This window comes from Clarias gariepinus, chromosome 5 (genome assembly GCF_024256425.1).
Source record: "Clarias gariepinus isolate MV-2021 ecotype Netherlands chromosome 5, CGAR_prim_01v2, whole genome shotgun sequence".
In the NCBI taxonomy this organism is placed as follows: Eukaryota; Metazoa; Chordata; class Actinopteri; order Siluriformes; family Clariidae; genus Clarias; species Clarias gariepinus.
Genome location: NC_071104.1, coordinates 23,770,474 through 23,784,148, shown reverse-complemented (window position 1 = coordinate 23,784,148; position 13,675 = coordinate 23,770,474). Strand labels below are relative to the sequence as shown.

Genomic DNA, 13,675 nt, shown 5'->3' with positions numbered 1-13,675 from the left:
AATTAGTATAAGTCAGTGGTGCTTAATATTTTGATAAATAAGCTGCTTTATCTTATAGTACAAACTAATATGTTAATATGTATTAGATCTTCCCTGATACAAGAGATCCGATTGCTTCAGTTTGGTGGTCTCAGCATTTGTTTTTTGTTTTTGTGTGAGCTCTTGGCACACATGATCATGTGATCAGCAGTTAAAAGACTTAGAGTTAATAAGTCACAGGACTTTATTAGTAATCCACTTCCTTTGCTAATGTGAAGTTTCTGATTTAGCGCTGGAATTGCCACCTAGGTCGGGAGTCCAGGATGAGGACTTGGCAGCAAACATGACTGTGTGAAACATTAAGGTGCTTTTCTCATGGACTGTCCTGTATTTGACATCTCCAGAACCTCATTGTAGCATTTCTGATATTATGCCCCAAAATCAGGGACGGCACTTTAAGTTAACATTTAGCAAACTTTCATCTTCATACAATTCATTGTAAAATTTAGAGATAAATGGCAGGCTTATAAACATCATCTCCACTAAAAGATACTGTAGGACACAGCTTGAGTCCTTCTCCGAATCCCATTAAATACTATTTAACAGGGCAACCACAGTGATAATGTTGTCTCTCCTCACCATTTAAATCAGTCCCAGATGGTTATGTGTGTATATTTAGTGAAGGGTTGAACTACTTCCATATCTCTGACTTCTCTTCTGAGCTTCACCTTCTTTTGACTTCGTATACAAATGACGCTTAGTGAAAGTGAAAGCATCTATAAAGATGCTGATTATGTGTGATAAATGTCAGGCAGTTGCCACTTATCAGGTAGTGACACCCACTGTCTTTGTCTTAAGGGTTTTGCAACTAGTAGTAGCTGAATGCTTCTAAAAATGAAAACATTTTATTTAAAATTCTATTAAACCTTGCCCACCTCTAGTGTTATTTGTGACAAGCAAGTTTCGTAAATATATGCCAATACATTTTATTTTTTGTTTACACACTGAAAAGTTTACATTTTAGTTGGTATGTATTACATGAGTATATAAAAGTCTGGCCCAAGAACTACTGAAAACCCTCTTTAAAGATTTTGAAAAGATCTGCTTTTATTAACATTAGTAAACATATGAACTATAAAATAAGTGACTGTTAACATGAAGCAGCTGTTTTGAAACATAGAACATCAGAACAAAACACAACATCGTATTTCATATTTATAAATGCACACAACTCTGCAGGTGGCCTATTGTGTGCATATTGTGTGTATATTAAAACCTTCTGTGGTTATCAATGGTGGACTTTATTGTACTGAGATCAGATGAATCTCAACAATGCCTTACCCATTTATAGCCAACAGTCAAGAGGGCAAAAAGTAGCTATAAAAAAGAAAGTTAATGTGGCAGATATACTTCTTAAAACCAAAGCTTCCAAATAAAACTCAGTATATAAACTTGTGATCTCAAGACACTAATGTTTTCTGTTGCTCCACTCATAAGTATAGTGAAGGTATTAAATAAACTCTGGAGAAAAAAAGCCAATAAGAAGATACAGTTAACGTTGGAAGTTTACATACAACTTTTAAGCTAAATACATTTAAACTAAAATTTTCACTATTTCTAATGTTTAATCCTGATAAACATTCCCTGTAATAAAAAAATAATAATAATAAAAAAAAAAAAAAAATATATATATATATATATATATATATATATATTTATAAAACGTTTAAGGTGGGAAAGATGAGTCAAACACTTCTAAGAATATGTTGCTAGAATCTTAGCTTATTCCTCCTGACAAAATTGGTATAACTAAGTCAGATTTATAGACCTCCTTGCTTTCACACACTTCTTTTTTTTCAGTTTTGCCCATAAATGTTCTATTGGATTGAGGTCCGGGACACTCTAATACCTTAACTTGATTGTTCTTAAGTAATTCCGCAACTTTTTAATTATGCTCGGCGTCATTGTCTATTTGAAAGAGCCTTTGCATTCTGGCTGATGTCTTAAGGGGTTGCTTTAATACATCCACATAATCTTCCGTCCTCTATTTGGTGAGGTGCATCAGTCCCTTCTGCGGCAAGCATGCCCCACAACATGGTGCTGCCATTTCTTTGCTTTAAAGTTGGGATGGTGTTTTTTGGCTTACAAGTAGGGCTGCATGATTCTTCCTAAAATGTGGATCACTATTTTTTTTTTCTCTCCATGGAATTTAAGATCACGATTCCCTAACAGGAACTTTTTTAACCATAGCCTTTTATTACACTCAAGTAGAAAATAGTGCTGTCTACACACTATTTTCAACTCTCTTGTAATAAATAAATTAATATCTTAAAAGTTGGTGAACATAAATAGAATGTTAAGAATAATAAATAAAAAGTACCTAATAAATAGCATCTGTGCTTCTTGGACACTAAGCCAACTATTACCCTCTCAGAAGCTTCTAAAGCCATGATTTATTTTTACACAGGCCTGGTCAAGTGAGAGTATGCAAACTTATGACCCACTGGAATTGATGTAGGGAACTATAGGTAAAATAATCTCTAAACAATTGTGGGGAAAATAATTAGTGTCATGCATGAAGTAGATGTCCTAACTAACTTACCCAAACTATTGCTTGGTTATCATGAATGTGTAGTTGTTAAAAAAAGTTTATTTAAATGATTTGAACCTAAGTGTATGTGTCCTCCGAATTCAAAGGTATATTTTGGTGAACAAGTGCAAGTGAACTTCAGCAGGGCATTAAAATTAAGTCTGACAGAGTTTAGAGCACAGCAGTCACTATCCTCTTATTTTTTGAGTTTACATCTAAAGTAGCACCTAGTTTGCTGCCTGATTGACTAAAAAGGTCTGTCAGTGGCAGGTTATTTGCGCTGACAGGAGCTCATTGTGTTGGTGTTTTCATTATGCCTTTAGGGTGACTTTGTGCCAGGTTGTCAGTTTGCAGCCATCAGCTATACGCGGATGTGTAATCTGTGCTTTATGCCGAGTAGCGTTTACATCTCACATAAAACATCTATCATGTCATAACAGGCCTCCCCTTAATCATTGGATGAATGAAACAAGATTTCCTTTCATTTGTCTTTTAAAATAACACTGCTGGAGGGCATCTTAAGAAATTATGGTCATTGGGAGTGTCTTCAGGGTGTATGTATGCTCCACGTCTTAGAAAAGAGCTGCACAGGCTACACCTGACATTACTGCATACTGAATATTTTGACATATTCTAGCTGCTTGATGTAGGAGTGTATGATCATTAATTTGCATGCAGGCCATAACTAAGTCTTTTCTACATGCTCCACTTAAATTGTATATTTTTGCCTGAGTTCTTGCTAAACTTTATTTGAATTGTAATGGATTTAGACGAATTTCAGAGACTAATCAATAACAGTTATATTACTCCACTTTCTTGTATAAAATGATCCAGTCAAAACAGCTTTTCAATGTGCTTTAAGCATCATGTTTTAAGCGCTGCTAATGTTGGGTATATGGTGTAAAAAGACACATTAGTTACAGGTACACAATATCACAAAAAGATTTTTACATGAAGATCACACCCATATGTGAACCTCCCTTACACTGTTACAAACAATGCTGGAAGGACACAATTATATAAGATGTCTTTGTGTGCTGTAGAGAGACAAACCTGTTCCAGCATGACAATGCCGCTATGCAAAAAGCGAGGCGTGGAAGAAGTCACCTGCGTGGAGCCTTGACCTCAACCCCACTGAACACCTTTGGGATGAACGGGAATGCTGACTGCACACCAGGCCTCCTCACACAACATCAGTGCCTGATCTTACTAAAACGCTTCTGCGAAGGAGTTCTGCTAGACTTTAAAGTGTGTCTGTGTGGAATTTAACAAGAGTTTTAGTGAGATCTGCACTGATAATTTATGAGGAGGTCCCGTGTGCAGTCAGCATTCCACTTCATCCCAAAGGTGTTCAATAGGACTACATCTGGATTGAGATGTCCAAAAAGCACATACTGTATGAGTGTGATGATCAGGATTTCACTAATCTTACTGTATATGTACAGTACACATTACAATAGACTGTATTGCCTTTGTTTCTTTCTTTATTATATTATTGTAAATTATTTTCAGCACGATTTAGTTTTAAATTGTGATGGTTTGTTTTAAACTTTATTCACATGAAAGTTGATTGATGTCACCAGTACTACAAAAAGCAAAAGTACATCACTTCACTTGTGTTTACACCTCACTCACTGTGAGAAATTGAAAACAGTTCTGCCTACAGCTGATTCACGAAGCTTAAAAAGAACTGGTGTCTAGACATGCTAGTTGGCGTGGCAGATGATGCAGTTTTAGGATTTGGCCAATAAAGACACAAGTAATTAGGTTTTATGTGTGGGTGGGTGTGTAGGTAAATTAAAGACAGATAGAGAGACATAAAAGCCACTGGAATTACAGCCAGAACAAACCCCGTTATAGCTCATGTTTCATTGCTTTATCAAAGATGGGTTTATAATTGCCTGTGGGGCTGAATGGGACTGGCAGATGCGACAGGTGGAATAGATATTTGGTTAAAATGATCTCATTGCTTCTCTATTAATGTTTTTCACTTCACCACACTCAGACGGGGGTGAGATGGAAAAATACACCAACTACGATTAACTCTACAGTGCATAAAAGGATTACATGTTATAATGTCATCCATAAATTTAATCAGGATTTAGTTTGTTTTAATTTCTCCTTTTTGGAGATAAAAAAAAATGGCCTTATGGGAATTGACATGTGCAAATATTATCCAGCTAAAGCTAGTTTGTATTAAGCAGCTAAATATACATACTTTGTCTAACTACTTTTGTTTTGGAAATAAGAATTGTTTAAATCCACAAAAATAAATTGTCATGTGCTTTATCTTATGATCAGTGGGGGCTGAAGAGAGGATTACACAGCTTATCCTAAAACAGACGAGGGACATCTGTGCACCCACAGACATTCACCAGATTACAGAAATACACTTTACTAATTAGGGGATGAAACTAACTCAGCCAGCCAGGGTTGTGGGTAATTGGAGATAATTTTCCAGTTTAGGGCTTTGGCTTGACAGCTCTTAATTTAACCTGACCCAAGCTGACTGAGAAAAGGTTGCATTCCCAGATCAGTTTCATTAAAATTTCATAAACCCAGGACAAAATAACTGAGTTCTCTTTTACATGCTGATAATGCAGTGTGCACATTTCTGAGACACGACAAGAATGTTATCAGGCTGCTGTTGGTATCAGTCTGATGCGATGTTCTAGAATTTAATTAATAGATCTCCTTCATCTTTTCTGTATGCCCGCTCATCAACTCTGTCTGGCCATGACAGCGGAGCCTTTTCTTTAAAAATTTCTTTGTAGAAACTTGCCTGAGAGGCAATGCACATTTCCATTGTTTAAAAGCTGGTATAGTTTGTACCTTTGCATTCCTTTAACATAATATTTAAATTACTAAGCTTAATATCCTCGGTAGATGTTCTTAGCCAATAATAAATAGCTAACTATGGCAGCAGTGGCTTATATGGGTAAAGCTCTGGGTTACTGATCAGGTTGTCTAAAAGGCTGTTTTAATGAGCACAGGGTTTTACATGCAGCTCACTTACATTTCTTACCTGTTTTTTAAGTACTCTTCACTTACTGGCTCTTAAAACAAATTAATTGAATTCTGCCTCCAAGGCAGTGAAATCCTCTTATTCCTTGAGTTAACATTAACTCATTCATATTCTATGATCCTATTTATATGCCTTGGTCATGCTTCTGGCAAAGATCCCTGAGGATGTTGTGAACAATGCAATTTTTAGAAACAGAAAAAATATGGGTTTTGCACTGAACAAGAATAAAGTTATTTACAATGCAACTACAAACGTTATTAACAACAACCTTTAATGACATTTTAATGATAAACTTTTTGTTGTTTAACTTTCTTGTTGATAAAGGGAAAGATGTCAAGTAATAGTTAAAGGCCTAGTTTCAATTTGAAAGAGTCACTAAATGAAAGGCCGGTTGGATGTACTGCCATATTCTCTGAAACGCCTTTGGAGACGGCTTACGGTGGAGAAATAAACATTCAATGCACGAGCAACAGATCTGGTTGACATTCCTGCTGTCAGCATGCCAATTGCACGCTCCCTCAACGCTTGTGGCATCTGTGGCATTTTGCTGTGAGACAAAACTGCACATTCCAGGGTGGCCTTTTATTGTGGGCAGTATAAGGTACACCTGTGCACTTGATGTGGCAAACCTGTGAGGTGGGATGGATTATCTCAGCAAAGCAGAAGTGCTCACTATCACACATTTAGACTGATTTGTGAACAATGATTGAGAGAAATGGTAATATTGTGTATCTGGAATGAATTTTAGATCTTTAAGTCCATCCCATGAAAAATCGGAGCAAAAACAAAGGTGTTGCGTTTATATTTTTGTTGAGTGTAGAATTAAATGCCTGAAAAATGAGACAGTGTACATGTCTAACCAACATTTCATAAATCATAAAAGAGTAGAAAAATCAGTAACCCAGGCATCAGAGTAGATTTTGTGTTCACTATTGATCATTTCAACAGACACATTGGGTTTATTTGGTGTATACAGTTTAACTTATTTATAGTGATCCACCGAATGTTCGGCAACCGAAATAAGTAAAAAGGCCGAATAAATTTTGCAGAACAATGACATTTTTAATGACGCGATCAGATAGTACCCCCGCGTAGAGTGAGAGGCGCGCGCTTTATGCAGCAAACATGTCAGCAGTGTGGAAGCACTTTAAAGTGTCAGAGAAAGAGGCAAAAATGGCCGTTTGCAGACACTGTTCTGCTGAATTGTTCAGAGGGGGTGCATCTGCAAAAACGTACAGCACTTCAAGTTTAATTTATCACTTAAAATCAAGACACCCTGAACATCATGCAGAGTACGAGAAAGACACGGCGGCGGGTACGGCAACAGCGAATCCACATTTTTTGCACTATTTAATGCACATTTGTTGTTGTAGACATACAGAGTTACATTCTTTCAGCAGTCAGTTATAGGCCTAACATAGGCTATTCAAGAAGGGGGGCTTCAAAGATGGCCAAATAAAAATATATTTTTATTTTACTAATTTATTTATTTTAAGTTATGTTGTGCTTTGTTTGTATAATATCTGCTGGAATGTTAAAAAAAATGTTCAGTGTTAAATAAATATTTTGAAATTGTATTTTTGTTATTTGATTTATTTTTCTGAAAAGCAGCACAAAATAGTAAAAAGCTAATTTTTACTATTTAATAAATTATTAATATAAATTGGCAAAATAAATGGAAAAAAATGCTAAACACCGCGTTCGGTATTCGGCCTTCGGCCAAGCATTTCACTATTATTCGGCTTCCGCCAAGAGTTTCATTTCCCTACTTATTTAACTTATTGCACTTCATAGTGGTACTCTAACTATACCACATGCTTCTATCCCATCACTGGCTGCACTACATACACCTGTTAAAACATATATAAAATTGCGTAAATGGACGAACACATACGTTTGTGGAAAACGGAGCATCCAGCAAAATGAAAACAAAAACAAGTTTTTCACAAAGCCACAATCAAACTCTCCTGGTTACTACACAGTCATTTCTCAGATAAACTCGTTGACAGAAAATAAAGACACCAGACAGACTGGAATATTATCTTTCATCTGTAATGTGCAGACAGAACAGCACAACTCATGTGAACACAGAGTGCCAAAGAGGCTAAATATCATATTTTGTTAATCCACTTAGCTAGCAAACTAACTCATGATACATTAATATAATATATTAGCCTCTTCTTTCTCCTCATTTCCCAGGCAACCAAAACATGTGACTGGGCAGCCCACTGGAGCATTTACTTACCATTTAATTGAGCTAGTACCTTTATCATCTTGTTTGTTACAGTGCCATTAAAAAGAGATGTTCAGTTCTTTTTGATGTAGTTGAGCATTTGCTGAGCTAGTTAAAATATTGCTTGTTTATATTACAGTAAAAAAAATAGCATTTCCAGTGAGGTTGCGAGAAACTAGTGCGCTTTGGGTGATTAATCTTAGTCTTAAATCTTAAGATTAACATATACTGCCTCATCTCAAAAAAGTTTCAGAAGGGTCAAATTACTGGGCTGGATCAAGCAAAGAAAACTACTAAGGAGAATTTAAATTACTAGGTTAGAATGCTTTAACACATTAAAATCTGGAATTATAGTGCTGGACCTTAAATATTGTGGAATAAATGTTGTTGGGAAATAATAATGAATGGAGGTCAGAAACACTTGGTAAAGTTGGTGAAGATGCAAAAAGACAACAGTAAAAACTATAGCAACGTTTAATAGTGAAAATAAATGAATTTACACACACACACACAAGCTCATGTCATCTAATGAGTGCAGACTGACCCTATTCCAGATTAATGGGTGTATCAGGGAAAGAAGGGAAGCAAATGAAGCAATCCACCCTTCATGCATTATGCCCACTGTATAAGCCTTGGGAGACAGTATCCAGATTGACAGGTCTAGGCTCAGCAGTGTTGTGGTAATAAAATAAAGTCAGCTGACTACCTGAATGTACTCAATGACCAGGGTTTCACATTTTCTCTCCTTGATGGTATGATTACTGAATATACTAGGACTTAAACTGTGAATGTGTGGTCCTGGCAGCCTGACATTTTCACACATGAACTGCCAACCACATTAGCTGATTGAATAATATCTAAGAGTATGAGACCTTTTTTAGAATAAAATGTTTGGTTAGAACTTTATATAGTGATTTAAGTGTAAACGATTTAAAAACGACTGGACAAGACAGAAGAACAGTTTCTCCTTAAGCACAGTTATTTGTTGGTCGCAAAGATTGATATCAGCGATAAGTAGACTAAACTTGAGTCCTGAAGCTAGTGCTGTGATTACTTTTTACTCGAGAAACGAACAACTAGATTAAAGCAGCTATTTTTTGAACATGTACCAAACCTTGCTTCAGAGCACATAAGTGAGAGGAATGTGTGTGTGTGTGTGTGTTGGAACTTGTTGAGAATTATTGGGCTGTCCATAAAAGTTTTAGTACGACAGTTGATATAAAAACATGCAAAATTAAGCACAATCTGTTTCTCTGTGCATACAGAACAGTGTGCATACAGATTATGGTAATTAATATGAAGCACCAAGAGTGCCATAGCACCTTGGACATAGAATTTAGGACTGAGTAAAACGAATTCTGTGAACAGTTTGAGAATGATAAAATTTTATTTAATTATGCCTGTATGGCTGCTGTGAGTTTAATTTGACCTGTATTTAGTCCTTAATTAAACAGGAATAATATACAACATTACCGGTAAAACACGCATTGATTTGTTACTGAAAAAAAGCCTGACTAAAACTGTAAGTGACTTTAAGGTTGTTTTTCATTTTTCCTCACTTCTTTTTCTTTTTCTAACTCTCCAACATTGCTTTTTTCCCCTGTGCCCAGGTTAGAAGTTCAGCTTTTTCTTTCTTTCTATATAATTTGTGGTAATTTAAATACATTTCACACTATTGGTAAAGTACTGAACTGAGATCAGACGTACTCTTGACAGTTGTTCTTCTCTTCTTCTGTAAACTATATTATGAATATTAATCTCTATCCTGATTTCCAAACATCATAAATCACCTACTGTGTCTGAGTATTCAGTTATTAAGGCTTTCTTATTTGAACATGTCTTTTAAACAGATATAGGATTAAATTAATAGTTAATGTGTTTGGCTAGTTTGTGGAAATGATAGTGGACATGGCTGGTGATTTGTCTGAATGATTTTCCCATTGGTTTTCCAATGGACATGAATTACATTCTCAGGGTACATATTTGTGTCAGGTCTAGTGTGAGTTTGTGATCCTGTCTGCATCTGCTGGATTCACACACCTCCAGTCTCGGCATTATCTCCATTAAACCCACACTTTGTGTTAAGATAAGGATGACGTTCAGACCTTGTTGTTGCCATAGTGCCTGTTGTGCTGCTTTACACCTGAAACTGGTAGTGATCACCCAACAGTTATCTTATGATTTATAAAATTCAGTCAAACGTTTTCATTTTTATTTAATGACAGATTTTTAAACGGAATGACAAAAAAACTGCTTTTTATATTCCTGGGCAGATTGTTAGTATCCCTGCCTGGGCAAGGTCATTTGCTTATGGTTAAAAGTCGTGTACTGCTTTTCTCCAACTGAGTCCCAGTGATGAGGCTGGAAAAGACAACATGCTGATCTCTTCTTTAATATTCCCATTCCCAGCACGGGAATGTTAACAGTGGAAACAGAGGTTTACAGCTGAAAACACATGAGAACTGATTGTTTTTTTTTCCATATAAAGTGCCTTGGGCAGTGGGCACGGCCAATCAAAAAAAGATGACATGCATTTTAAAGCAGCAGCATTCATTTATGGCTCTTTTTTTCTTTGGTGTTAGTTAATATGTTACATTGTGACTGTCTGTTAGTGAGAAATGGTTTGATTATAGGTAATTGTTTCAGTCTTACTTGAAGGTTACAGTTAAGTGAAAGAGAAAAGACAGAGTAAGTATAGCAGATTAGGCTGCAAAAGTTATCGGTTTAGCATCAACATCGCGATGTACTGTATGCATGCTCAGTAGTCACATTGCAGGGGGTGCGATGCAGGGCAGTGTTTCCCACATCTAAAGTATACTTGGGCAGTGCGAGTATGAACAAGTATGACAGCAACGGTGTACTGACAGTTACAAATGCAGTTTTGAGCAGTAAAACAGTTTTGGATTGTGAACAGGCTTTTTATTTTTTTTTAACCACACATAGAAGGAGTAACGTTGAAAAGTAAAGCAGATCCATACAGAACCATGGCACTGGACCGAAATAAATAAAACCGTCAAGTCAAGTAGGCTTTATTGGCACTTTACCCATAAACAGTTAGTACACAGTGAAATGAAACAACATTCCTCCAGGACCAAAGTGCTACATGCAACATAAATTTACAACATAAATTAACAGAAAACTAACTAGCTAACTAAGAAGCCTAATTGGCTGGGGAGCTAAGACAAGACAGATTGACAATTAAGTTAACAGGGAACTACAGTATCTACTTCGCTTATATGGGAAGTCCTGCTGGTGTGTGTGTGTGGGCCGAGAAGGCTTCAGACATCACACGGCTCATTTACGGTTTCTGAAAGGTCATATGGAACTAAAGTTATCAAACTTGGGAATATTATTATTATTATTATTATTATTGGTCACAGAAACAACCAAAAACAACCTTAAAACACATAATCTTATGAAACTGTGTTATTTCTTTGCCCATATGACTCATTTTTTTAGTAAACATTTTTAGATTAAGTCATGTATGCATAGCTGGTTAAAATAAAATACAGTTCAGTTCATCACATTGAACAACATTGGGTTGTGCTTATAAAAGGAGATGTTACTCTGTACTGCATAATCCCGGGCCATATATATATATATATATATATATATATATATATATTTTATTTTATTTTATTTATATACATTATATACATATATATATGCTATAAAGCCATATATCCTCCCGTAACTGGATCACTTCTAGATGCCAGCCTGCAACTTAAAAATGAGCTCCCTATTTTAGAGGAAGAAGCAACATTCTTTATTTATATCATAGCATATTACATCCTTAATTGATTTTAATTGAAAGTAAATAAGGTTAGTCAAATAGTGCAAACAACCCAAAGTAACAAGTATATATTATACTTTTTTATTATATTTCTTTTTTGTAAAGAGGTGTACAAAACCAACCCCATTATTCTAGTTTTTTTTTTAGCAATTCAAGACATCTGATGAACATTACTGTATTTATATATATCACAATAAATATTACAAAAAACAAAAAGATTAAAAAAAAAGGTAGGTGTCGTGCAGCGCTAACAGCAGAGGTAGGAAGAGAAACTCTGCTCAAAAGAGGAAAGGATGACAAAGATAGAAAGGCGCAGGAGGAGATTTGGAGCCAAATGTTGATGTTGACTGCAGTGTTTTTGGGGAGTTCCATGGCGCAGATGTTTAAAAGTAGGGCAGAAGTGAACAGAGACTTGTGTAAGAGCGGAAAGGGAAGGAGTGCTTGTTTTTTCAGGTTTGGAACTAACATCTGTGTGGGTGCTCAACATGTGAGGATTCGAGCTCTAAAATATAAAGCTACACTGATCCCAAGCACTTCCTCAGTGAATATAGCAATAATAAAGCTTTTACATACATGATCATCAAAAAGTTCCAGTGGAAAACTGATATGTAAAATCACGCTATTAAACACAATAGAAAATGTAGAATAGGGGAAGGGCCCGTAGAATTATATAAAATGCTTATGATAATAAAAAAAAAAAAGATTTATGTTGTTATTGTGTAATTAGTCCGGTTAACTCTATAATTAAGATTATCCCGGTGTACACACCCCTTTGAAACTTTGCTGCAGTCCAGTGAAACTGCAGGAGGAAGTGAGCTGTAAACAGAAGAATCTCATGTTTAATGTACTGCTGAGCTAAGCACGGCACCCATGCTAACACATACACCATCTTGTGCAAACGTATGTGGAATTTAAAATGTGATTATTAAATTTGTGGGTGCTTTTATAAAGGAGTGACATGATGGAATTTCATATTCTTACACTAGCAAGTGTGTGACAACTGAAACTGTTATTTGTGTCATACACTGTCTAGATTGAGCACAAGTTCCATCTGTGTGTGTGTGTTTGTCCATATACTTGATGTCTCAATAGTGAGTGGTTGAATGTTTGTAGGATTTATATGAGATTATTGTTGTGGCCACCAGATTAACATTTTATAAAAGTGCTGTCAATCGATTAAAACATTTAGTTAATCACAGTCATATCATGATTAATCACAATACCTAAAATACTCAGATTTACTTGTATTATAAAGATGCAATGTTTGAATAAAAAAATGCATATGACAAACTGGTTATAGGAAACAAGATTATGCAGTTTTATAATATTTCAAACATTAACATATAACAAATCCTAAATTGAAATTTCTTAAATTATAAACATCTTGCAGTATTGTGAGCCGTCTGTTCATGTAGTGAGGACCACATCTGTTATCTCCTTTTCAGCTTAGCTAGCACAAAATGTCTTTCTAGTGTTTTAACACGTACAGAGTGAATGAGCGCAGTTGCCATTTGTCATCAATGTGCTGTTACACAGAGGTAGTTCTGTTTACTTACTGATGTCCAGTGCTCTCCAGTAAATGCAATAAAAGTAGCTTCTGCCAACTTCCTAACTGTCACAGCTGTTTTCAGTGTCTTACAATACATTTGGTGTATTCTTGTAAAAATAGTTCTCCTTATCTAAACTTACATCCAGAAGCTATTTATAATGAAACTTTTTTTACAACAGTTCAGCACACCTGGTCATGTTTCCTCAGCCATTTTATTATCTGTGTTAAACGTGCCATTATTAAACACAGTCGGGTAACTACGCTGTGATTATGGCAAGCCATTAGGGTCAGATTTAGATTTAGCTTAAACTAGATTAATATTATTTTTTAATATTATAACGTTAATATTGGCAGATTACCGACCTTGCCGATAACAACCTCCAATCAAGGTTTTGTGATATCTGGACCTTATTCGGGCCAGCGGTCTTGCCAGGGGGGAGCCTCCTCAGTCCCTTTTTGACCTGATCAGCAGTAATGGTGGCCATGGTGCATGATGTGGGGGATAA

At 35.8% G+C, this 13,675-nt stretch overlaps 1 protein-coding gene across 3 annotated transcripts in view; it reads left to right on the top strand.

Moving 5' to 3' along the window:
* The window catches only part of fmnl2a (formin-like 2a), a 53,489-nt gene that overhangs the window by 12,448 nt on the left and 27,366 nt on the right, over window positions 1-13,675 (top strand). The window lies entirely within an intron of this gene.